Consider the following 25,103-nt stretch of genomic DNA (forward strand, 5'->3'; position numbering starts at 1 on the left):
CAAATCCCACACCGCTCCTTCAATACTTGACATCTTTTGACCCTCAGCAGCAATAGACACCCTCAAGCAGTTATAAAGAAATATGTGAACCCGTACTTTGGAACTATATCAACAAATGTGCAACCCGTAATTTGTGGCCAACTCATATTTTAAGCAGTTTAACAGAAATCTGTTTCTTCGCCAGCTGACCACCTTTTTTTAAAAATGGACTTCTATATGCAGGTGTCTATTTGTGTAAAACTGCAGCAATGAACTAAATGCACAAGGTGGGATATGCATGTTTTCTTATTAGTTAATGACTGTGAACTCCAGGGAGAAAATGTACATGTAATCTGAAAAAGCAAGAGTTTTAATTAAATTTACTACTTAGTGTCAGTTGGTGCTCATTGTGGCAGCTTCAACTGGTATTCCAGAACTCTTTTCCTCGTAGCTGGCTGGTGTGCCAACCTCCCTCCAAGAATTGCAACATTCCTCATCATGCTGCTGAGAAAACCACTTTTTTTGCAGAAGTCCGTAAAAAACAAGCTTTGGCAAACAGTTTTAGTTTTGATTAGGCATGATATAGGCATTTACCAGGTACTTCCATAATGGTACTACATAGCCATATGGAGATGCCAGCAGTAAAATTATGAGAGTACCTGGGCATATGATAGCAGTATCTGGCAGGTGTCTACTTAATACCTACACACAAGCCAAAAATGATGTTTTTCCAATGCTTTTTTACAGGATTTTGGTGCAAGGAACAGATGCAAGGAGGCAAATTCTGTTATAAATGAAGTGGCTGAAGGCACCCCTGTTTAAGACATGTGTATTACAACAGTAGTATATTTACATCTCTAATCCATTTGTACTAAAAAGACCGCTTTGAAATAACACGGTCAGGCTATTTACAGCACAAAGTTGATGTTACTGTGTGATAGAGCTAGCTCAAAGATTCATTTTTGGTAGGGAATGGAAAGTTAGGGATGCAAGTGGCTATAGGGATTAGCACTGCCATGGCTAATCAATGGGTGAGTGAATAAACAATGTCCACAAGCTGTATGTCCCTCCTCACATCCCATCTCGCTCCTCTCATATTTCAATGCCATGACTTCAGTTTAGAGGTGGTGCATGAGCACCACCTAATAGCCAAAACTATTAAGTGGCATGACAAATTAGCATAAAGATTGTACAATAACTCCAGAAGTGACATGGGAGGACACAAACACACAGCAACATAACACCAGTCTCTTTTAGGATGTAGGTGTGTACTCAGCTGAAGCGATTAATTCACCTGATGGTAGTAGAACATGTTTCTCTTCTGCTACGGAGTAATAATCTACTTGCAGTATTAGCTTCCTTTTATAGGAGAATAAGTACTAGAATGCAAAGTGTTACATACTTCATAAACAAAGTTAGCTGAACACCTTACGCCTGCAAAGGAGCAACTTGAGATCTCTGCAAACTGGCTACTACCGAAAAGATGTAAAGACACTCCAAAGAAGCTTGCAGAGTAGTCTATGTTTTTAATCATTCTCAATCCTGAGGATGCACCTTGCTGTTATACCTGATGAGATTAAATCTGCATTTCAACATCAGTCAAACAACAAAAAGTCATACAAATGAAATATACCTCTTTGAACAGTTCACTTATTTTATATTAGTTTTTGTTTCTTGAATTCAGGTAAATATTGAGAAGCCAGTTCTGGACAGTGTAGGGCTTGTCTTTGTTATGCATATGTGCAGATGACAAATGCAGCATAAAACAAACAGGAACCGGATAATAACAAGAAAGTGCCGCCCAGCAGGCGTTTGCTTAGGGGGCTCAGCTCCACATGTTCTCACTCCAGCCTTTGGTCCTAGGGAGACTAGTCTTTAAAATAGAAAAATGTGCCACGAAATGTCTACCAAAGATTCCATGTTAATATCAAATGCTGCACTATAGCAAGCCCAAGTAACATAACATAACACCTCACTGTTCGAAGTGACAGTTTAACATGCATCTGCATGTTGCTGCAGAGCACCAAACGCTACTAGTACAAGCCCCATAAATTACATAAACACCCTCTATTGTCTCCTCAAGATGCTAGTGCCAAGTAGCTGATTTGCAAGGTGTGCTGTGCAGCTTTACTTAAACATAAACCATTATGCCTTATTACACTACATTTTTGATTGCTGCCAGTTTCCCACATAGTACCTGGAAGTGCCTGGCAAAATCTTAAAATGTATGTGCAAGCCAAAAATGTTGGCTTTGCCAATGCTTGTTTTAAACAGGACTTCAGTGGCTTTGCCAATGCTTGTTTTTAAGAGGATTTCAGTGAAGGACATGCAGAGTGCTTATGAATCGAGTGGCTGAAGGCAGGCCTGGTAAGACAGCATGTTTAAAACTCCCAAGTGCACTACTCTGATTCTAATTTTTCTAAAGCCAGAAAAAATCAGAAGATGGATGAAGTGGAGATGATTACATGAAAACGACATATTTAATGCCGCTCATGCTACAATTTACTTTAAATGTTAATTTCAACACTTTGGGCTATCGAATTAGCTTTTACACAAATAGCCACTTTAACCCCCTAGAGATATTTATCATATCGTCCCTCATCCTCGTCACCGTCTTTACATTCTGAGACTTCATACATACACTGGCAACAGGAACCTTGCTTGCTGTAGACATTAACAAAGAGTTTATTATTATTCTTTTTTAAACTTTGGCTAACAAAACATTCCCATGCAGAGTACCCTATTCATAGGAGGAACTCCTTCACTCCAATCATTGTGTCTTTCTTTTTGATTTGTTTCCCATACAAGATCACTGCCTCTAGGCATCACCGTATCTGTTTTATGGAGTGGAATATGTTTTACCTTTGAGAACTACAACCAGTGAAGATTGTAGCCACAGCAGTGGTGGTTCCTGATGCTAATACCCCGCCCTATTACCAGTGCTGAACAGATCACTGATTCTTTTTGGTAATGGTTTTATTGTTAATAAACATCCTTCAGCTCATCATTCTTGCTGTGTTGAATTGTGATCATCTGAGATTCTTGTGAACATTTACCTTTAGCAATCAGTCTCTTAAAATGGGCCACATATGCAATTGTATCCTTATACTCTTACTTGATATTCATCATGTCTGTTTCCTTCACTTCGGTTGTGTCGTTTTTGACATTCCTTTCAAGAAATTCTATGGCTTTCACACCACGGCAGGGGGGCGGACATGGCCGGCAACGGCGGACCAGCCCAAGCCATGGTAGGGTCGAGCCAAGCGAGGTCCTCCACGAGGCCTTTGGGTAGTTACCCGCTATGTCTGTCCCCCCTTGCCGGGGCGTGAAAGCCATTCGTACCCCGGTGTTGATGCGGGGTACAAATTACTTTCCTTTTTCCCCTTCAGAAATTCCAATCTCCCAAGGGGAAAGAAAAAGAACAAATGGCTGCTGCCATAGGGAAAAGGGACTAAGTCCCTTTTCCATTTCTTTTTGTGGTTGTCGGAGCAGGAGGTGCAGCGGTCCGGAACTGAAACCTCTGGTCCCGCCAGTAAGTGTGGAGGGAGGGTGGGGGTGGGAGAGAGGTCTTGCTTCGTTTAGGGGGATTGGCGATGAGAAGGAAACAGGGAGATGCTCCCTTGTTGCCTTCCCACTTGAAGAAAATGGCACCACCCGGGAAAGACCTCGGGTGGCTGGAACAGCAGGCAGAGAATGTATATTCTCACCTGCTGCTCCAGCCACCTGATTGGCCAATGGCCCGTCCCGGCGTGCAAATATGGCATAGCATAGAGGCTTCCTATTATGCAACGTTACTTTATTTTATGCTCTGCAGCAGTAAGAAAAAACAGGCAGAACTATAGATTCGAGCATTCCTGCTTTAGTCCTTGATCCAGTCATCAATCATCGTATAACTGCATCTATAAAAGACCCCCCATCACCATAGTCTTTCTTCTATTCTTACTGGTCCATTACAAATATATGAGTATGCTTACCCTCATGATTGGACGTGTTTGTGATGCTGGCTTTTGTGGGTACGACGAGTGTGGATTGGAAAATCTTGGGTTAGTGGCATTGATGTAGCCTGGGGAGTTTTTACTCAAGGAACGTATTCACCCTAGTACAGCTACATCTTCTCACTGCACTGGGTTGCCTCGATCCAGGCACGTTAGGAAACCATTTGCTACTTTGTGTTGCGGCTTTGGATTAAAGGAAAGGATTTTACAGCGTATAACATTTGTATAACACTCAGTCTGAGCGGGAGTTACATCTTTGGGTTCTTTGCATGCTGTGTGGGTTTTGTTAGGCTGCAGGACAGTTTTTACTTTTTATTTTCTGTCCCAGGAGGAGGGGAACTTGCTACATGTTGACACTTGCAACTTACAATAGCATTCGTTACTTTATATTCTCTCTATCTTGGTAAAGACAATAACATTGGAAAACATGTAAATTAATGTAGCCTGGAATGTACGCCCATGCATTAGTGCAATCATTTTACATGGAGTATATAACTGGTATTTGACTATCAGGGAACCATTTTCAAATGAATACTTTGGACAGAGCGCCCACTCCTAAAGTACCTTAGACTCAAGAATGTTAATACTTTGCCACCATCAGGGAATGCTTGGACATCCCTCAAAAGATTTTTTCACTACAAGTTTCTTATTTATTTATTTAACATTTGTATAGCGCAGAAACCACTGACCCGAAGGCTTAAGGGCGCTGGGCCAGCTATAGCCAACGACAATGTGTTCCAGACACCTCTCCAAGCAGAAGCCCAGAGCATCCTGGCAAAAACTCGGAAAACCTTCTTCCTGTAGAGAGCCCAGGGTGGAGGCACCTAGTTCTCATAGGAGGACATGGGAGAGCAGTCTTTCCTAAGAGCAAGTACCCTAGGTTTCAGGGCTCTAGTATGGGGACGCTTTAAATTATTTACCACAAATTGGATGCTTGTTTCTGTACTGCGGGTTGCCTTTAAACTCACCAATAAAAAATACAAAAGTAATCCAATAGGAGTGTACACCAGGCACAAAGTAACGCAACTTTATTCAGGGCCCCAGATAGCAATTTTCAAACAGAGCACAGAACAGAACTGCATGAAAAAGAGCTGTTAAAAAAACAAAATACTAAATCTAGAACTTTTATAATCATCTAAACTGATTAACATCAAAGCACATTTGACACATTTGACACATTTGGTCCATCCTTTGAAACATTGGGCAAACATGTAATTCCCCTATATCGGGATATACATTAGCCTGCAATGATTGGATCCTGAAAATCTTACCACACCACCTTAGAACCCCACCATGAAGTCACAGTCCAACCCCCAATTCCAACAACATGAGGCCAAGGCATTGAAACATTTGGGATGACCAGCGGATCTTTATTCATCTTCCGCCGATCATCCCCATCAGCTTCTCAGAAAGATCCTACCGATCATGACACTGGCAGAGCCTTGAACCAAAGTCAATTTACCATGATAATATTGCATCATAAGAACACCTCTCACTGCTTCCCAGGCTAAGTTGTGCTAGAGCGCAATTTGAAACCGTCATGGGTGCTTTGAAACTGCCATGAGGCCAGTTCAATATGCTGAATTAGTAAATGAGATTACGTTCACTACCTTCCCCCTACAATCGTAAGGTCAGCTCTGTGACCTCGAAAGTACCATAAAATGTTCATGCCTTCCCTCTCATATGATCCTGGGAATGTGCGGCTGCTAAGCAAATTAAAATGAGTGAGTTGATTTCTACTAAAGCGGCATGCATGCTGTGAGGCCTGTTTACAGTACCTCGATCTGATGTTAAACCCTACATAAATACCTGTTAGCTATCTTTATCATTTAAATGCTATCTACTTAAACTTCAATTCTTTAGGAGATTCTCAAGTCTAACACCTAAAATTATTTAACCATCAGTGAGTCCCTCTCCCCTTTTAGTGAGCTATTACCGCAGCTGATATGTGCGTGCCTCTTTTCTGCGCGAAGTTTGCATTTCCACAGCATTTCACAAGGCCTGTGGGTCGTAAAGATCTGACAAGGGTTCATGATAGAGTTCATGGCCACTCCCTAGCAGAATCTACCAAGGAGGGGCTCCTTATTCCCCGAAATTGATTGCTCTCGGATTTACAAAGAGGAGAAGGAATTGTAGTAAAAGAAAGTCCATAGAAAGGGCACAAGTGCATCCAACTAATATTTTCAGCTGAATTGTTTTGGTGGAAAAGAAGGACAGGGTGTGGTAGTGCAATATGTATTATGTATTTAAATTTCTGTTTTCCTCGTGTCGTCTTGGCATGAGATAATGATGTGTTATTTATCTCGGAAGGATGAAAGGCTGAGGTGGTCTTGGCGAGATTCGAACCTGCAACCTACAGATCACGCTCTGATCGCAGCAGCAACCACTCAACCCACTGAGCTATCTTACCGGCTGAAGATCAAATGCTTACGTGTTTGTTGTTGAAGGTTCAAGTTTTCTGTGGGCTCTGTTCTGAGACTGTCGTTTAGAGTCAGGCTGCGAGAAGAGGCCAGGAAGTGCAACTAATAATCCTGTTCCTCTTTATCAAGGTCTCCATCTGTTGATGGTGAAGGAGCCCACCACATTGGGGCAATGAGGCGCACCCCACGGGGAGGAACCCCATTAAAGGACCACCCATTGGGGACATGGACATCTTGCATCCAGCCGGGGTAAGTGCACTGCAGTGCAAGTAACACCTTAGAAGTGCATTTGTCATCTGTAGAGTACCCTGTGCTAGGAACTTGGCCCGGGGAACCACTGGAAGTTTAAAAGGCTGAAGGAAACCCAAGTAGCAATGAATGAAGACATGCAGGATCTATACGCCAACAAAAGAACTGATGCCGGAAGAATACATCCATCAAATACTAATATGAACAAATCTGAGATGTATACCAATCAATCTACCATGGGGAAGTCTGTGGGCAGAAAATGCAAATGGGGCAGTCACTGCAGAGGGGCGAGAGAACGCCCTCCGGTGGCAGTGGAATGCAGGCAATGTGGTGTAAGTGGGCAATTTGCTAGACAATGTAGACCATACACTGGTGCTTCAAAGCAAAGGGGCGAGACAGACCCATCATGTACAAGCAAGGTGAGAACATGGTGGAGGAGGCGGGAAACTTCCCAAATTCAGTCATGGAAGAACAAGTGTTGTTACAGATTCAAGGGCATAAAATGAATGGGCCATGGGGTACGATGCAAGTGATTGATTCTGATATTGAAATGATGGTGGATTTGGGTTCCCCTTACACCATGATTTCTCCGGAACGCTATTAAAGTTACTTTTGGTAATTCGGTAAGTACACTCATTTCAGCGGATATAACCCCCAGTGCCCATGGCCGAGTCCCAATTATGGTTTTGGGATATGAGTTGGCACATATCAAATACAAGGGAAAGGAGGCCATGGGAAAATTGCATGTAGCATATAAGGGTGCTCGTGTTTTAGGGTGGGATGAACAAGCAGCTTTGGAAATACAGGTCTACAGATGTATAACACCTGACCACTTAATAAGGGAAGCAAACTCGATATTTAAAGGGCTTGACTTGGCAGGACACAAGGCCAGGTTAACAGAGTGCCTGATAGCTGATTTTGAGTTAATGAAAGGCAAGCTGACAGAGAGCTTCTTGAAAATGAACAAAACTAAGGAGGGGCATTGCGGCATACAAGTGGAGACAACGCCACCACAGCCTCACTCAGTATGCAAACAAATCCAAACTAATCGAACTAGCACTCCATCACTAGGATACACCTACGAACACCCATAACCAATGGATTTAATTAACCCTAACACAACTAAACACGGGCAAAAAATGGGAGTAAATGAAAAATCGATTACAGTAACCTCTGGAAACCATGCTCAAAGCCGCAATGAGGATACAAATTCGGGAAACAAAGACCAAGGAAGTAACACCGAGCAGGAATGTTCAAACAGATCGAATCTGTCGGTTGCAGCCGCAATCCAAATCCACAATAATGTTTTAGCAGCAACTTCATTGGCACTAATTCCCTTTGTGAAACTTTATGAAACTCTAAATGAAGCAGTTAGTAGCAATGGAGCAATTTTGTGGACACTAACTGAAAAAATAACAAAAATGGAAGCTCTAAATGAAAGGCTCCTAACACGGCTCGACAAGCGGAAAAAAACTGCATCCTGGCAAAATAGGCTGAGCGACTTGGCAATGAGAGATAACAATGATAAAACAACTCCAATGGAAGTGGTCTTGGGCTGTTTGAAACAGATAATATCGAATGGCCGTCACACGCATCCTCCAGTAAAGAGGCAGGATTGACAACTTGAGATCCCGCAACCACAAAACAATTGTCAAAGTCAGGCAAAAGGTGCCACACAAATAACACCAGCTACTTTAACAACTGTTCAGACGAAAGAACAATAACGTGTTTATGCTATCAAAAAATAGTTGTTCCCATCGTAATACGGGATGTTATATTTATGGAACCATGCACCATGCAAACAGAAGCATCTCAGAGCATTCAAGTTGAAGGAACAACAAACATCCAGGCGGCTGCTTTTGAGAATGCAAAACAACCCACAGGAAACGCAGTAAATGGCCTAGCATAATAGCTTTGGCTACAGAGACTCTATCTCAAAAAACTAATACGAATGTGCCGCAGCCAACAGCAAAGTTTACATTCGGAATATTTCACGGAGCAGCCAAAACCATTCAGAATTTGTCCAATCCAACAACCAAGCCAAAAAATGGGAAAGAGTTGAACAGAAAAATGGAGAAAAACCACTTGATCCAAAGAAACAGACCCTCTCGGGTCAAGAAAATTCATAAGGAATTTGTCAACACCGGTAAAACCAAGTTTGTTTTCACGTGAAAAATGTGATTTACCAAAACAATCCATACAAGCAGAAAGTAAGAACAAAGCACTGGATGCGAACAATGAGACTTACAAGAGAAATCCTAAGAAATGCCTAAGATTAGATTTCAATGACATTTCGATGCATTCAGTAGCTTCTTCTATGGATCTATGCAACTTGGCAACTTATTCAGTAGATTCTGAAGGTGCTACTAGTTCCAACAGCTTTGGTGCTGAGATGGAACAATTAACAAACCCAGTGTCTTTAAGTAAATCTGTACCAGTAAGATCATCCAAGCCAAGAACCAAGACACGAAAAAATGAGAACAAGAACCAGGCGAAACCAGTGGTTCAGGGAATGCGAGGTAGCTCAATTGAACAGGTGGACATGAGTGCTCCACAGCAAAAGGCAATGACTTCAAATAAGGTGCAAGCAAGTGTAAACCCGAAATTAACCACTGCGCAGTGACAGAAGTTAACTCTCAAACCAATTAAACAAATGTTGGGTGAGTTGAAGGCTTTGTCCTGGAAACTTCGAATCGAAAACATATTTGTGGACGACAACGAAGGAAATTTAAATAGAGGAAACATAATGCGATTACTGCACATAGTCCCAGCTCTTCATACTGTAACTACTCATGACATATGTATAGTTGATTATATAACCAAAGAACCTGTGGACAGGGTATTATTACATATAAAATCGAAGGCAGTGCGTAAAACTATATTGGCAGCGAGAGAAGAACTACTTTTCCTCGGCTTTGAAATATCAGAAGAAGTAAATCACTCAGGCACATATCAAACCATGGAAAATGATATCCCATCAGATGTCTCAAGAAATGAACGGAAACGAGATGAGCTGAGGAAAAGATTAAATATCTCTCTGATGGTCGCAACATCAAAACAAAGAACATCAGACAAAAGCCAGACAATCAAGTACCTGTCAAAATCAGGGGCACAGAAAACTTAGCTTGCACAGGAAGTAAAAGACCTCTTAACACTGATATCGTGGAACAGAAGAGGCTTCCAACAATTATTCAATACATTTCCAGTGAATCTGACTAAAAAGGTTGCCATCTGCCTCCAGGAAACTTGGCTGCGAACCTTACCAGTACGAGACTGCTATTTGACATTATTGAACCCGGCCCACAAAAACCATCAAAGACGGGCATTCTCTGGTTTAATAATGATGATTAAAAAATTGAACTAGTTGGAAAGTGATCAAACATGAAAACCCAAATATCTTTGTTCAAACCACTCTCCTACAACAATGTTCCAGTGGAGTGCATCTCCTTCTGATTAATGTATACTGGAACCCAGCAAAGATATCATCAAAACGTTTTATAACCTCAGTAATGTCCTTAATAGACAAATGCCAAGCTTATTACAACGACTTATCAATTAGTGTTTGTGGGGACATGAAACTTTCATTGTTCGAATCAGAGAATGAACATGAGATGCCAGAACACCATGAAACATCTAGAACAACCAATCGACGAATCAGATGGGAAAAGCTATTGATTCACGCAATTGTGTGATGGTTAATGGGAAGGTTTGCGACGACATCCTGCCAAAGCCAACATGGAACAATGCGAGGTTCCATAAGACACTAGACTATATCTGGACTTCCCTAAACATGTGGCACAAAATCGTACAACTCACGATAATTCCGACAGCAAAAAGTGACCACGAGGTTTTAGAAATGACCTGGTATCTACAATTAAAAAACGCACCACTCATTTCAAATCAATCAATTGAGCCGAATTACGGAATAAACATAATTAGGATGAATGTCAAACAGTTAAACAACTTAACAACCATCATACAATCTACGAAAATCCCATCAGAGGAAACGATTAACTATGCACCATTGTTACTTCAACTAAAAGCTGGGCTAAACCAGGTGAAAGAAACCCTACAACTACATAACCATCCTTGGAGTGTGACCGTGAACAATGAAAACATAAAAATGCACAAAGATATTTGAGTATTAAAGAAAAAACTAGGAGATTTAGCCTCAAGTGAAATTAAAAAGAGGAAACAGAAATATCGAAGCTGGCTTAAAGCACATTCTTATTTGCGCAATCAAGAACGCGGAGAACGAATGCTGGGTTCAAGACCTAATGTAGCGAATGAGATCCTTTTCCCTACAAGTTGCAAAAATACATAATCCATACGGGAAATTCACCCTGATTCCAACACGTACCTTTTACGTGCATGAAGGAAATCCCAGCTATTACATTTGGCGCAGAAGCTGGCTGGAACATAAACCATAACATCTGTCCTTATTTAGAAGGGCAGTATTGGAGACGAGTGCTCAGGCTACCAAAAAACATCTCAATGATCATCATCCACCATGAATTAGCACTAGATGCTCTACATGGAACAGTGTTGTGGAAATCGATGGCACTTTTGAGGAAGATGATTACACCTAACCCTGAACCGGCATACGAAATATTTGCCGCAACATATAAGCATCCACATGGAGGTCTGCTACTGACATGGGGCCAGAAGCTGAAGGAGACTCTCCGATTGGCTGACATAAAGTTAGAAACATTATTGATACATTATTGATCCAACCACAGATAGCCAAAAAGAAACTGAAACAATGGGCCTGGATTGTAAATTTGGACAAGTATAATACCTTAGCAACAGCACTTGATTTGGGACCAACTATGAATACATTAGACAAATTGCCAAAATACCTACAAAAGTTTCCGTCAAGATACCATCGCGACGGTTTATGTGACTGCGGATAAATGCATATAAAACCAAGGAAATGTTGTTTATGAGACATGACCCAGACACCAAAGACAATGTATGCAGATACTTCCAAACAAAGGCTGAATTAACGAAACACCTAATAATTGAATGTCCAGTGCTTAAAGATCAAAGGTCATCTTATCTTGGAAAAGTTGCTCCAATGAATAACAACATGGAGGAGTGGTGGCTCCTTGTTCTAAGTGGGAGCATTAGGCAGTTAACGTGTGCAATTGTAAACTATCTTGATAAAATAATGGTGGGAAACTGAGTTGAGATGCTCTGGAAGGTCGATGTACCACAATGTTTTGTCAGAAACTTTTTTTAGAAAAACGAGATGGAAATGTATCAATGAAAATTGAGTTAGAGATATGTAAGTAACAAGATTTGTGAAAATTGTGATAAAAGTTTGTTATAAACTATATGTAAAAATAAAAAAAAAGCCCAGAGGCATTTTCCCAATGGTCTCACTGAGCGTACACCATACGAGCTTATGAGGGGAAGAAGGAAGGAAATTAATGCCTGTTTGGCTAGAGGGTGGGGTGCAGTCTGAAGTTGACTTATAGGTAACTTACAGGTGGTGGTACAAAAGGCTAGGGAGAAATAGAGACAATATGCTAATAGGCATAAGAGCAAATGTAACAAGTCTCAAGTTAAGAATGGAGATGTGGTTAGAGAAAGGAGTCTGAGCTTTGGGAGGAAGGGTTTACCCATTTTTCTTCCACCTTTGGATGATAATTGGGGGGGGTAAGTGAAATTAAGTGATGGTACCACATGGAGCAAGAGGAGGAATGCTGTACAGGATTCTCTAGGAGCGTAGTGGATGGAGAGTGGCGGGGAAGTCATGGTCCACAGAAGGTCAACCACGTGAGGAGGATTGAAACTTAATTCCTCGAAAATACCAACATGGAGGCAGAGACAGCAATAGCTGTAGTGGAAAGATGCATTATGACAGAAGCAGAAGGGGATACATTCCTCATGGTGGAGGAATGTGAGGGGAGTAGGGTAAGGTTCTCGAGAAGAGGCAGACGTCTGTCAGCAAAGTTCAAAGATTATGTGTGTTCATAAGTTCGAATGTTATGTTTTTTTAATTTTTCCTGTGTGTACGTTTATGAAATAAGGGATGTTCAGGTGTGGCAGTGTAATGTAGTCAGTGCTATATGTATTATGTATTGAAGTGCATCTTTTCCTTGTGTCGTCTTGGCACAAGATGAATGTAAACAGTGAATGTTTCAGTTTCAATTCTCCTATTTGTTCTCTCTTCCATACCATTAAGTTTTACCAATCTGCTCAGACCTGTACCGGAATTTCTCTAAACCAGGGGAACTTGTCTCATAATGTACATGGACAATATATTACTTATAAGGGAGACATAGGCAGGGATCCACAACCATGCATCACACAAAACACAGCTGCTCCAGTTCTTAGGTTTCTTTAAAAATCTAAAAAAATCTGATTTTATTCTATTGCAAAAGGATGCAATGTTTGGGGTTTCGCAGACTCCAATCTCCAGGACCAGAGGTTGGTTCCCATTAGAAGGAAAGTCAGGAGGGCTCTATGTGTTTTGGTGGTTTCAGTAATGTGTCTGGCTCACATTACATGCCTGCTCTCATCCTCAATTCAGGCAGTGTTCCCAGGATCTTTGCATTACATGGCCTGTCAGAGGTTAAAATTCCAGGCCATACACAGAGGATAAATTATGCCAGTTAGGTCCCACTCTCTACAGAAGCAAGAAAATAATTCTCTGGTGGGCCAAGCACCTTGGCACGTGGAATGTCAGGGCTACCTTTGCTACATCCCCCAGTCTGCAATTATAATGTAACAAAAGCCGAAGAGTATGCGGTGCCAAGGGTGGATGGACATTGACTGGAGGGATATGGTCACAAGTCACAACAACAGACTATATAACACATGAACTGTTTAGCGATGCTTGTTGGTTCTGTTGCAGTCAGATGTTTTGCAGGCTGGTTTTCACACTGTGTAGTAAGACTACTGATGGACAATGCAGCAGCTGTTTGCTATGTCAGTAAGCTAGGGGGTACCCGGATGTAGCTCTCTTGTCTGAGGATTTTTCCTTAAATATCACATTACGGTATGGGTAGCATACCTTCCGGTACCCTCAATCTAATGGTCGAGTGGTGCTAATGCCACTGGTTGGATACAAGCGATTGGAAGGATTTTTTTTCAGGCTCCAGAATAAAAGTGGCTCCTTGGGGCTGGACCGGTTTGCATCCCACATGTACGTCCAGCTTCTGGGATTTTTCTGTTGGCACCAAGATCCCTTTGCAAGGGCAACCAACCCATTCTTTTATTGGTGGGGTAAAGGGAGACAGTACATATTGCCCCCATTCCCAGTGGCTGATTGGACCCTCCAGCAAGCTCAGTCAGAGGGCACATCTCCGGTGCTGGTCACTCCATTCTGGTTTAGGGGACCGCTGGGGTCCTGAGGGAATTTTGAAATGGGCTGAAGTCAATTATCCAACACTCTTGGGCATTACAGCATGGGGACATGGGCACACTGATATATTCAGGGGAAGGTGGACTTCACTTTAGCAGGATTTATTCAGGTGGTGAAGTTCCTTGCTTAATTATCTCTTTCTCTGTTATACCACACTACACACAACTGCAGATTGGCTATTTTCTCCAGGCATGCTTTGATGGAGGGATTTCATTGTGGCTACACCCTTTAGTGTGGAGGTTGCCAAAAAGAATTCGAGTTTCTTGTCTTCCTCTCTCCTCCAGATACTCTTGCCTTTGTGATGTCAGTGTGGTGCTGTCCATGTCAGAGACTGGGCTTCAAACACAGATTTATCTTGGCAAGCTCTTGCAGCCAAATTTGCCATGCTTATGTGTCTGGTGTCCTTCAAGAGGGTTGGATATGTTAGGGCTTTGGATATTTAAGGGAGTTTTCTTTTGTGCTGAGGGGCTGCACTTACACGTTCACCGTAGCCTGGCTCAAACTCCCTTCTTCCCCGGACTCTCTGCAATTGTGTGTTGTTTAGTGTCTTATGGCCTTTGAGGAATGGACTATGGAGATGAGGGGTTCAGCAGATCAAATATTTCTTTCTTTTAGGAATCCCTTTCATCCTGTATCCTCCCCATGCTGGCTCGTTGTGTTTTTTGTGTAACGGCAAAGGCTGCTATTGGTGTGTATCTGTTAGGGGCTCGTTCAGCTAGGGGAGTATGGCACCCAAGGCTTTATGGGCTTGGTCTAGGTTGGAGGATATTCTAAAGGCACCTGATTGGTCAAATGCTGACACAGTCTTATTGTGCACGCTCCCAGGACTCTGATTGATGGGTTTTGAATGTGCATAATTGGAAGCCTCGGATAGGTGATTCCTCCTACCTTATTACAGAAAGTCAAGAGTCTATTAGTGTCATGGAGGTGAGCATTTTCACTCTGGTCTCTTCAATCCCCTAACAGTGTTGTTTGTTTTTGGCAGACACTTTCCGGGGTTGGACAATCCCGATTTTATGGTGGCAGTGGTGCTACGTTTTGGTCTAGTGGTGGTTGTCAGTCCAGGCAATGCTGCTCTTCCTTCCGCATGGATCTCTGGAGGGCACTTAATGATGTTGCTGATGACAAAAAGACAAAGGACTATAGTGGTGGGGGCTTTATTGCACAATACCCACCCCCATGCCATTTATACAATCCCAACTCTCTGTCACAAGCTAGGAGTAATTCAGATTCTTGATGAAAACTAGAATAGGCAAACCTGGTTAGAGAATCATTAAGGCACAAAATATGATTTGGAATTCCTCTTTTCAGCCGCCAGTTGTGAGACTACCATATTTCATCAGCACCATTTTAAGGTGATACACACAGTGTAATTTGCGTTGTGTTTGCAAATTCAAACATGTTCCAGGAACCCCATAGAAACATATCACAAAAACATACAAATCCAATTAACCTGATTTCTGCCAAATTTTGCAAAATTACCTTAACAGCGTGCACTTCTAGTACAATTATTGAAAATTATTGTTCTCTTTTCAAATATTACTCATTCACATCCTCACTGCAACAGTCATGCATGGTTTCTGATAAAGAAGTAGTTTTGGCAACAATATTAATTCATACCCCCTGAGGGAAGTGAACATTGTGTACCTACATTGGGGAGAGGAAACAAGCTCTAATTCTGTCACAGACAATGTGACTGATGAGGAGGATGAACAGAAAATTCTATAAAACTATCCAATCTGGATTCTGAATATAGTACTCAAACATGTCTTAAACTCCCTCACTACTGCTCAAGAAACTCTCTCCATCCTCCCCCACTTGATATTTCTGTTGACCTCAACACTGTTGACTACCATTCTCTCCTTCTTACACTCTCTTGCATTAGCTTCCAGGACACATCCCCTGACCAAATCACTTCTTAATTGTCCGACCACGTCTTCTCCCTCTCTTGAAAAAAAGCGCAACCGCTGACACACCATCTCCGGAGGGGTAAAATATCAAATGGACTGTAGTTGTAGAAGGGGTCCCGTTTGCACAAGTCAAAATATTGACAGGTGGTCATGTCCCCTGCTTCCGGTCTTAGTCCCTCCCCCTTTTGATGTGCTTTGATATAAGCTTAAAATACATTTTGTATAAAAAGGATATTAACAATGTTTGATATCGATTTTATATCAAAGCTATATTGGATATGAAGTGTTTTCTAATTTATATCAGATTTGATATAAAGTGAGTATACATTATATATCAAAGATATATATAGATTTGAGCGGCTGGGTGCGGCACTCGACAATGTTGCTCGGTCGAGCGCCAAGAGCGAAGTGAGCTCTGAAGGCAGGGACTGGGAATATAGGTTTTCGCAGAGTGATGCAATGATGATGTCACAGAGGGGTCCTGCCCACTGCTATAGGAAGCGGAAAATTATATCAAGCCATTTCCATATCTTCTTAAGATAAAAAATGTATATACAAATTATTATTTCTTGATATATACAAACATAAAACATTTGTTTATATAAAAATGTATATAAACCTTAATGTGAAAAATCATATTTTTTAAATGGAATTTTACATAAAAAATAATACAAACATGTTTCTGATATAAAAATGTATATAAAATAATATTAAAAATAATAGCTAATTTTATATACAAATTAATATTATTTTGATATAAAATGTTTTAGATTTTTTATATAAACATTCCTCAAAATGTTGATATCAAAGTACGTTTGATATCAATTTTGATATAAAAATGTATACCAATCGTATATGTACTGGCTTTGATAGAGAGTATGAATAATGAAAAGCAGTTTGCTTTATGAGTAAATGTGCTTACCAGAGCATGTACAAAAGTTCAAACTGTTGACTTTGAAATAACTAAAGCAGTTTACATTATAAATTAAGTGTGCTTCCTAGACACCATGCCAAAGTCAAAGCATTGCCTTGACAATCCGGCAACCTATGTGTGTCACTCTGCCGCTATGTGACCCAAAGAACAGCTGCAAAGCAACTCTGCCGGGGAAATGTATCTGTGACAATGCCTGGGGAATCCCAGGTGACTCACAGAGAGGTATTCTAGTCGCATCAGCAGAAAACATCAATGGTCTTTATATTTAGCTTGCCGGAATAGAGGATGTTCTTTGCCAACTGTATAAACACACCATCCATGAAAATACACTGTAGTGATAAAGGAGAACCTGCATCCCCTGGGAACCAGCCCTTAGTGCAAAGTAATCACTCTTAATCACCTTCCCACACAAGTAAGGGTATACGAAGCACGATGAACTCAGTCTGGAAGAAAGCCAATCACACAGAATATATTATGCTTGCATTTATTATCTACAATGTCTAATGAAAAATAAGCAGCAATTTACAATAATATGGAAATGAAAAGTGCAAGTTGTATAATGCCAATTGTCAATCACAGATGAATATGCAAATATTTTGTCTTACGCTCCTATAAAATGTAGATGAAGGTACGATCAGTTCAAACCCAGGACCCTCGCCGCTACAGGTGCCCGGCACTCCTCGAGAGAGGAGGGGAGGACTGGCCAAGCCCCCGACAGTCCTACACCGGAGCAGGGGTGTGATGCTAGGAGTCTAGGCCCAGATAGTGCACAGCTGGTCGTCCAGGCATTGTTCCTCTCAGTACGCGCGTCTCACCAACAGCCCAGAATGAGTCCCGACCTCACTGGTCCAAGTATAGTTCTCTTATTAGGGGCTGCACGTCAATCATCATGACGTATCAGCTCTTCGAGAAGCTTCTAGACTCACCCTTCTGGGCAATAAACATGTTTTCGCTTGGAAAGTTACAAGACCGGAAACAGCCAGTCTTGGCTCCCTGGCTTTGTGCACAGTATTTTGCGAAGATCTGATATTTTTGCCTTATCAGTGCATTTGACTCGCAGAGCGAAGACGAGCAAAGCTGTGCAAAGCTGTGCCTGGCTCGCAAGGGCTGCGTAGAGCCTATTGCAAATGCTAGATGTTCATGTCTTCAGGAAAGGCCTTCACAGTTAACCCCTTACAAACATGCAGGCTTACCCAGTTCGAGAGGCCTGGCTGATGTCAGCATTTTCCTCCACGCTTCGAATAAGCTCTAATACACACAAGATAGCTCAGTGGGTTAGTGCAAGTGCAGGTTACTGCAAGCGCCTAGAAGCTTATCACGACATACACATAGGCATTGATTAATTTTAGATGTTGCTATAAGGATACGGGAAGCTAACTATTCACAATATATGGTGGCACTCTGTAATTCCTGCAAAGTATGCATGAAATCTACAAGTTCTGGTAAGCACATTTTACTTATAAAGCAAACTGCTTTTCATTATTTGTACTCTGTATAAAAGCCAGCTTACATAATATTTATATACATTTTTACATTAGAATTGTTATAGTAAATGTTTGGATATCAAAATGTAGGGGAAGTTTATATAAAATGTTTTAAATAGTTTTTATCAAAATAATATTAGTTTTATATAAAACCATATATATATATTATTTTCTATATAAAATTGCATATAAAAATATGATTTGTAATATTATTTGTTACATACATTTGTATATCAAACATATGTTTTATATGATTTTTATGTACATTTTATGTCAAGAAATATGAATTTTTACATTCTTTTCTTTATTAAAAAGATATTGAAATGGCTTGATAGCATTTTCCGTTTCCTATTGCAGCGGGGCGTAATCCCTCTGTGACGTCAGCACTGCGTAACTCTGTGAAACCAAAGGTTCACATTCCCTGTTTTGGCACTCGACCGAGCAACATCGTCGAGAACCGCGTCCAGGAACTTCCATCTATATATAGATTTTTTTATAACATTTATATTCACTTTACTTCAAAAGTGATATAAATTAGAAAACACTTTATATCCAATTGACATGGCCAGTGGTGATCAAGTGTATGAATTGCTTATTGAACCTATGACAACCTATTTGCACTCTTGCTTATTATTAATTACGTAGTAACATTGTATGTGCTGCTTTTATATAATTAATATTATGTGCGGTGTGTAGTTTGATTAATTTATATATGCTGAAAACTTTGATATTTTAATTATCGAAAGGTTTGTTTATAACTACATGCACAAAATAAAAATAAAAAATGATATCCCCTATACATTGGATATACAATCGATAAACATTTGTTATATCCTTTTTATTTCGAATTTATATTTAGTTTGTATCAAAACACATCAAAAGGGGGAGAGACTAAGACCAGAAACAGGGGGCATGACCACCTGTCAAAGTTTTCACTGGTGCAATATGGGACCCCTTCTACTACTGTTTGTAACTACTTTATGCGACAATATAGATGGGGGTTGGGATGGGGTATAAATTAAAGTGGGGGAGGTGCAGGGGTCTCAGATTTGCAGTCATGTTTGGGGTATTTTCACGTAGATCCACTAGAATATCTCTGAGGTTTGTTCAATTGTGTTTGTTCCTTTTATACTGAATGGATTTTAAGTATGATCCTGATCAATCTGCAAGCATCGATTGAGAGCCATCAAGCAGGGCTTCAGAAGGTAGGCACTGGTACCTGTGAAAGTATGACAAACAGGCTAGCTTTCGCTGCCAAAATTGCACTTTACACATAGGGGTTAATTATAAATGTGTCAGTGTGGGTAAAAATAGGGATAAAGTGGTGGTAATCCAGTTAGCACGACTTTATCGTCCCATTAATGCACCAGCATACTATGCGTTTGCCAGTAAGGAAGACGATTTACTTCCAGTAGAAATGTGGATGGAAATCTTCCTCCTTACTGCCAAAAATCATCAGATTTTCCGCCAGAGGTAAATCTGCCAAAATCCCCCTGGAGTCCTGCAGACTCCAAAAATGGGTAATTACCACCACTTGTAATCCATGGACCAAGTGGTGGTAACAGTAATTGAGATAAGCAGTAATTCTGTAGATTTAGGACCTCATCAGGATCCCGACGGTAAGCCTTAAAAGTGGCTTTAACAGATTTGCTGCCACAAATACTGCTCCGCCGGATTATGAGCCGGCGCAAATACCGCAGACTGTATGACAGCTGGCGCTATTACAGCCGGCACTATTACAGCTGGCGGGATCTGCACCAATACAAAGAAGTGCTATTAACACTGCATCACAAGTCCCAGCACAGCAGTATTAGTGACAAAATATGGCACTAATATCACCGAAAACATGGCACAATTACCTCCAGGTGAAGGTAAATGCATACAGGTGGCACAAATGAAGCCACAGGTGAACCCAATCCACTCAAGAGGGCTGCATAAGGTACGCACCTTCCCCAAACACAGTTCCCAACACCATGCTGCCAGTACACATTACGAGATGGGGCATGCAGCTGCCCATGCTGCACCTGGAAGTACAGATGCAGGATAACCAGCCCAGGGCGCAGATATGGGGAGGCGGAGAAGGAGAGGCCAAGCAAAGCATTCACCAATACCCAGGGTCAGGCCCTCACCCTGGACCCTCACTGACAGTCAGTTGCTTACCCTGTACCACCTCAACAGGGAGACTATACAGAAGCTGCTCACCACAATCCAGGGCGACATAGAGAGCAGGATTTACACGAGGATAGCTGTGACCCCACTGCTGAAATTAGTGTCCGTCCTGCAATTCCTAGGACCCGGCAGCTTCCAGCACAGCACTCCATGATCATGCAGCACAGCATGGCACAGCCAACATTTTGTGCAGTGTTAGTCCAGGTGGTGGATGCCCTCTTGTGAGATGTCTCACGCCACATCTCACTACCCACCACCCCAGCCCAGGTGCATGCCATGAAGGCACAGTTCCATGCCATTGCACAAATGCCAAATGTCATCACAGACTTTGACTGTACTCAAGTGGCGTTGGTGGCCCCCCAGGACCACAAAGCGGTGTACTACAACAGGGAGCACTACCACTCACTGAACAGGCAGGTGACCTGCGAACCCAACCTGTACATCAACCACTGTTGTGTCCACTATCCTGGTTCCACCCACAACACCATGGTCCTACGGAACAGTACACTGCCTGGATACATGGAGAGGCACAAAGGACAATGGACATGGATAGTGGGTGAGTAAAAGTGTCAGCATACCGGCACTGCAATGCATCCGACCACATGGGGGAGAGTGCATGTGCACAACTGCACAATGCAAGCCATGACAAGTCAATGTACAAGTCGGACTTGCCCACCTCCTGCACAAATGTCACAGTGCAGCCCACAGAACATGTACATGTCAGACATACCTGAATGGATACGCTGACGCACACAAACAGTAGTGACTACCAACACATACATGAAACAGGTGCCACAATGCAACATGTTTGATCCATAATCAATGTCACACAGTGTCACATCACATCCCTCAACAATAACCCTGCTAGTACCACAGCAAAATACCCATGTACACTCAGCCTTCAATGCAGGCCCGCTGCCCCCAGAAGCCTTTGGATGGCTGATAGTTATTTCATCAGGCCACATGCACAAGAGCAATACACTGGCACAAGGCAGCCACCATGTCAGCTTGATATGGCAACAACAAACACAGGATGATACATCAGCTGCATCAGCTGCAAGGGAACATGGTGCATGTTGAGATACAACAATGCAGAAGGTGAGTGATACAAAATGCACAAGCATAGAATAAGACACATGCCATGCAATGAAGCCCCATATGCATTCACATGATGCCCTGTGCTCTGGTGCCATGAAAGGCCACCTCCACACAATATACTGTGGCACATGGCACTGCCTCTCTCCTTGGAGGTGATTCCAGATACCCACAGCTGCCCTGGCTCTTGACACCTGTGCGGGATCCACAGACACTACAGGAGTTGGCCTACAATCACGCTCACAGCAGGACCTGTGTCTGCATAGTTGGCATTCTGAAGGCCTGTTTCTGCTGCCTGGACCGTACAGGAGGTGCCCTCATGTAGAAATCAGAAAAAGTGGGGAAAATCAAGATGGTGTGTGCCATGCTGCACAATATCTGCCCCCAGAGAAATGACCCCTACCACCTGATGTGGACATGCCACCCACAGATGATGAGGACACAGTGACTGTGGCAGAGGCACCTGCATGCATTGCAAGAGACGACATCAGGGATGGACTCGGCAGGTACTGATGGACAATTTTTGTCCCACACACATTAATCAATAAACACATTGACACAACGAGGAACGTCCTTGCATTGATGAAGTTTAACTATGTTTTACTTTTGTAGTGCACAAATTGTCCTCCCTCTCCCAACACTCCAAAACCACCCCAATATACTATCCCCCTCCTGCCAACCCCTAACACCAACCCAACACGCCCACTGTGGGCAATAAGCGGGACACTGTCACTTGTGTGGCCTCTTCACCCTGATTGCTACCCCTAGTGACTTTGGGCCCAGATTGCGCTCAGACTGGCACGTTGGTGTACTGGGCAACGACACCTTAGTGGGTGTGGCAGAACTTGAGGGTATGGACCCTGGTCCCAGATGTCCTGCAGGGTCAGATCCATATTCTGCTGCAAATGCAGAGATACCCTCTCTTGGTTCCCTGACATGCTAGCCATACAAAGACAGGGCCTCATTACAAGTTTGGCGGTAAGAAATAGCCATTACCGGCATGCCCCTGCTACTGTGTCTGTGTTGCACTACTGCCGGAATCAACGGTTGATTCTGAGTCTGCGTGCACGCGCCTTCAGACATGCTAGTAACAGCAGTACCTGCATATCGGTAAGGCCTTCAAACCCCCCGATAGCAGCTTCATCAAATCCGCAGACAACGCCACCGGCATCACAGAACCCGCTAACAACGGCACCGTTGATACCGCTAATACTTACACTGCTAACAACTGCAAATAACGTCATCGTGCCGGAATGGGAAATGCACCGGCAGCCATCTTTAAAAACAAAATCCATCGCAATCCTCTGCATACAGGACTTGGTTTCCTGAACTGTGTATCCTGCCAGCAAGAACATGTCCAAGGCCACACGGAAGGCACACCTCGGCTGCGTAAGCCCTGTTTTTCTGATGAGGAGCTAAATATGCTTGCCGACAGCCTTGTCGAGAATGGGTATGCAATTTTTTGCCAAGATCTACGCCGTGCTGCGCAATTAAGGAAGAAAACTATCTGGGAGGAGGTGGACCAGAAGGTCTCTGCAGTGGGGACTATCCCACGCAGTGTCAAAGACTGTCGAAAAAGGTGGGGCGATCTGCAGTTGCGCGTACGCAACATCATGTCCGCCAACCGCAGCCAGGAACAAGGAACAGGTGGTGGTTCCACATCACCCATCAAGCTGGCACGGTGGGAGGAAACCTGTAGCTCTGTGATCGACATGGAGTCCATAGAGGGAATCAGGCATTCCGAGATGGGAGTCCCATCATTGGCCGATGACTGTGAGTGACCCTTAGCGTAATACAAAAGTCACCACATAAACCTAATATCCCAAGTACAAAGTTAGAGTCCAAATGGTAAGTAGATGAGAGGAAATACATGGCCCATCACCCCCCACCTAAAGTCTAACACAAACGCTACATCCCGGCCACGCAAACACACAACAAACCACACTGACACAAACCACATGAGACCACAATTGCAAACACAAGCAACATATGCATGCACACACACACATATACATCAACGTCGAGATGCCTGCCTCACCACTGTGCCATCTCAATGCATGGTGCACACAAATCCACCAACGATTCCACACTTGAGACACAACCAAACAGCACATGGCACACAGCCCCTGAACGATGGCTACAGCACGCAAGCCACGTCACACCTGTAGGCCACCCAACAGACACCATGGACATCATGGCTGCACCACAAGAATGCCAGAACAATACACCCCCTAACCCCTGAAAGCACCATTCCTGCCCTTCCAACATGCACACGACAATGCAAATGACCCAAAATGTACCAACATTGATGTATGTAAAATGTACGTTCACCCATGACTGATGCCCTGCCTCTCCATCCCCCACAGGCTTGGGATCAGACAGCAATGCAGATCACACTGCAACCTCCAGTAAAACACCTGCACGCATGGGCAGAGGGGACGATGATGCCACCAGCCGTCAACCTCAAGGGCCGGGCCAAGGAAAACCACTGCCCCCAAGCCACAGCCCACCAGCCAACAGGGCAAACAGGCCGGAGAGCAAGAGGAGCAGCTAGCCATGACACAGAGTCACGAGCCCCAGGCCGGACATGTTGGTGCCATCAAGGCACGCATGCCGAAAGACACACTGGCCCCACAGGTCACACCCAAGAAAGCTCCGGCCCCCCAGCAGACATCTCATGTGCAGGAGGATGCATCACCAGTGGCCAGTGATGTTAAGGGGCCGCAGTCAAGGGCCACAAGTGACATAGATGAGGCGGCACAATCCGCACAGCATAGCGCGCAGCAGGACGAGGAGCAGGAAGATGCAGACACAGCAGGGCATTGCATGTCCCTGGACATGCAACACACATTGCCTATGCAGGACACCCCATAGTGCTCTATAGGAAATGGCTCTGGTGGATGCAGAACTGCGGAGGAGATGACCGAAGTTGAGTTCAGCCCTGTAAGAAGTAACTCACCACCTCCCGTGCAACCACCATCTGCAACATCCATACGGGACCTTGAGGGGCAGCTGAGCCGTAGGGAGGGGCGCCAGCAGGCCATGCACGACATGGTGAAACAATACCTTGCCGAAGCAGAAGCCACAGGCCGGGCCAATCAGGAAAACGCCCAGGCAGTTACATGTGCTGTATACCGTGTGGCCAGGCGGGTGCATGAGGGCATGGCAGCCATGAAGCAGGCTGTCAACCAGTTGGCTGCCACCATGGTCCAATCTCATCCTGCCCCAGCCGACCCACAACTCCTACCATCATCAAGCACAACCCTGGCGAGCTCCAAACAGACACGCCTTGTGGGTCTGTGGGGGTGTTGAGCCATGGGGTTAGGGGGTGGGGGCGTGGGTGTGTGGGGGTGTTGGGCCATGGAGCTGTGGGGGGTGGGGGGGCATGGTTGTGTGAGGGTGTTGGGCCATGGGAAGTGGGGGGGTAGTTCGTAGTATGTCGAGGGTAGAGGTCAATGTTGATTCTTGTACATAGTTGTCATTGCATTAATACACC

The sequence above is a fragment of the Ambystoma mexicanum genome, chromosome 9 (genome assembly GCF_040938575.1).
Source record: "Ambystoma mexicanum isolate Mex_15411 chromosome 9, UKY_AmexF1_1, whole genome shotgun sequence".
Lineage (NCBI taxonomy): Eukaryota > Metazoa > Chordata > Amphibia > Caudata > Ambystomatidae > Ambystoma > Ambystoma mexicanum.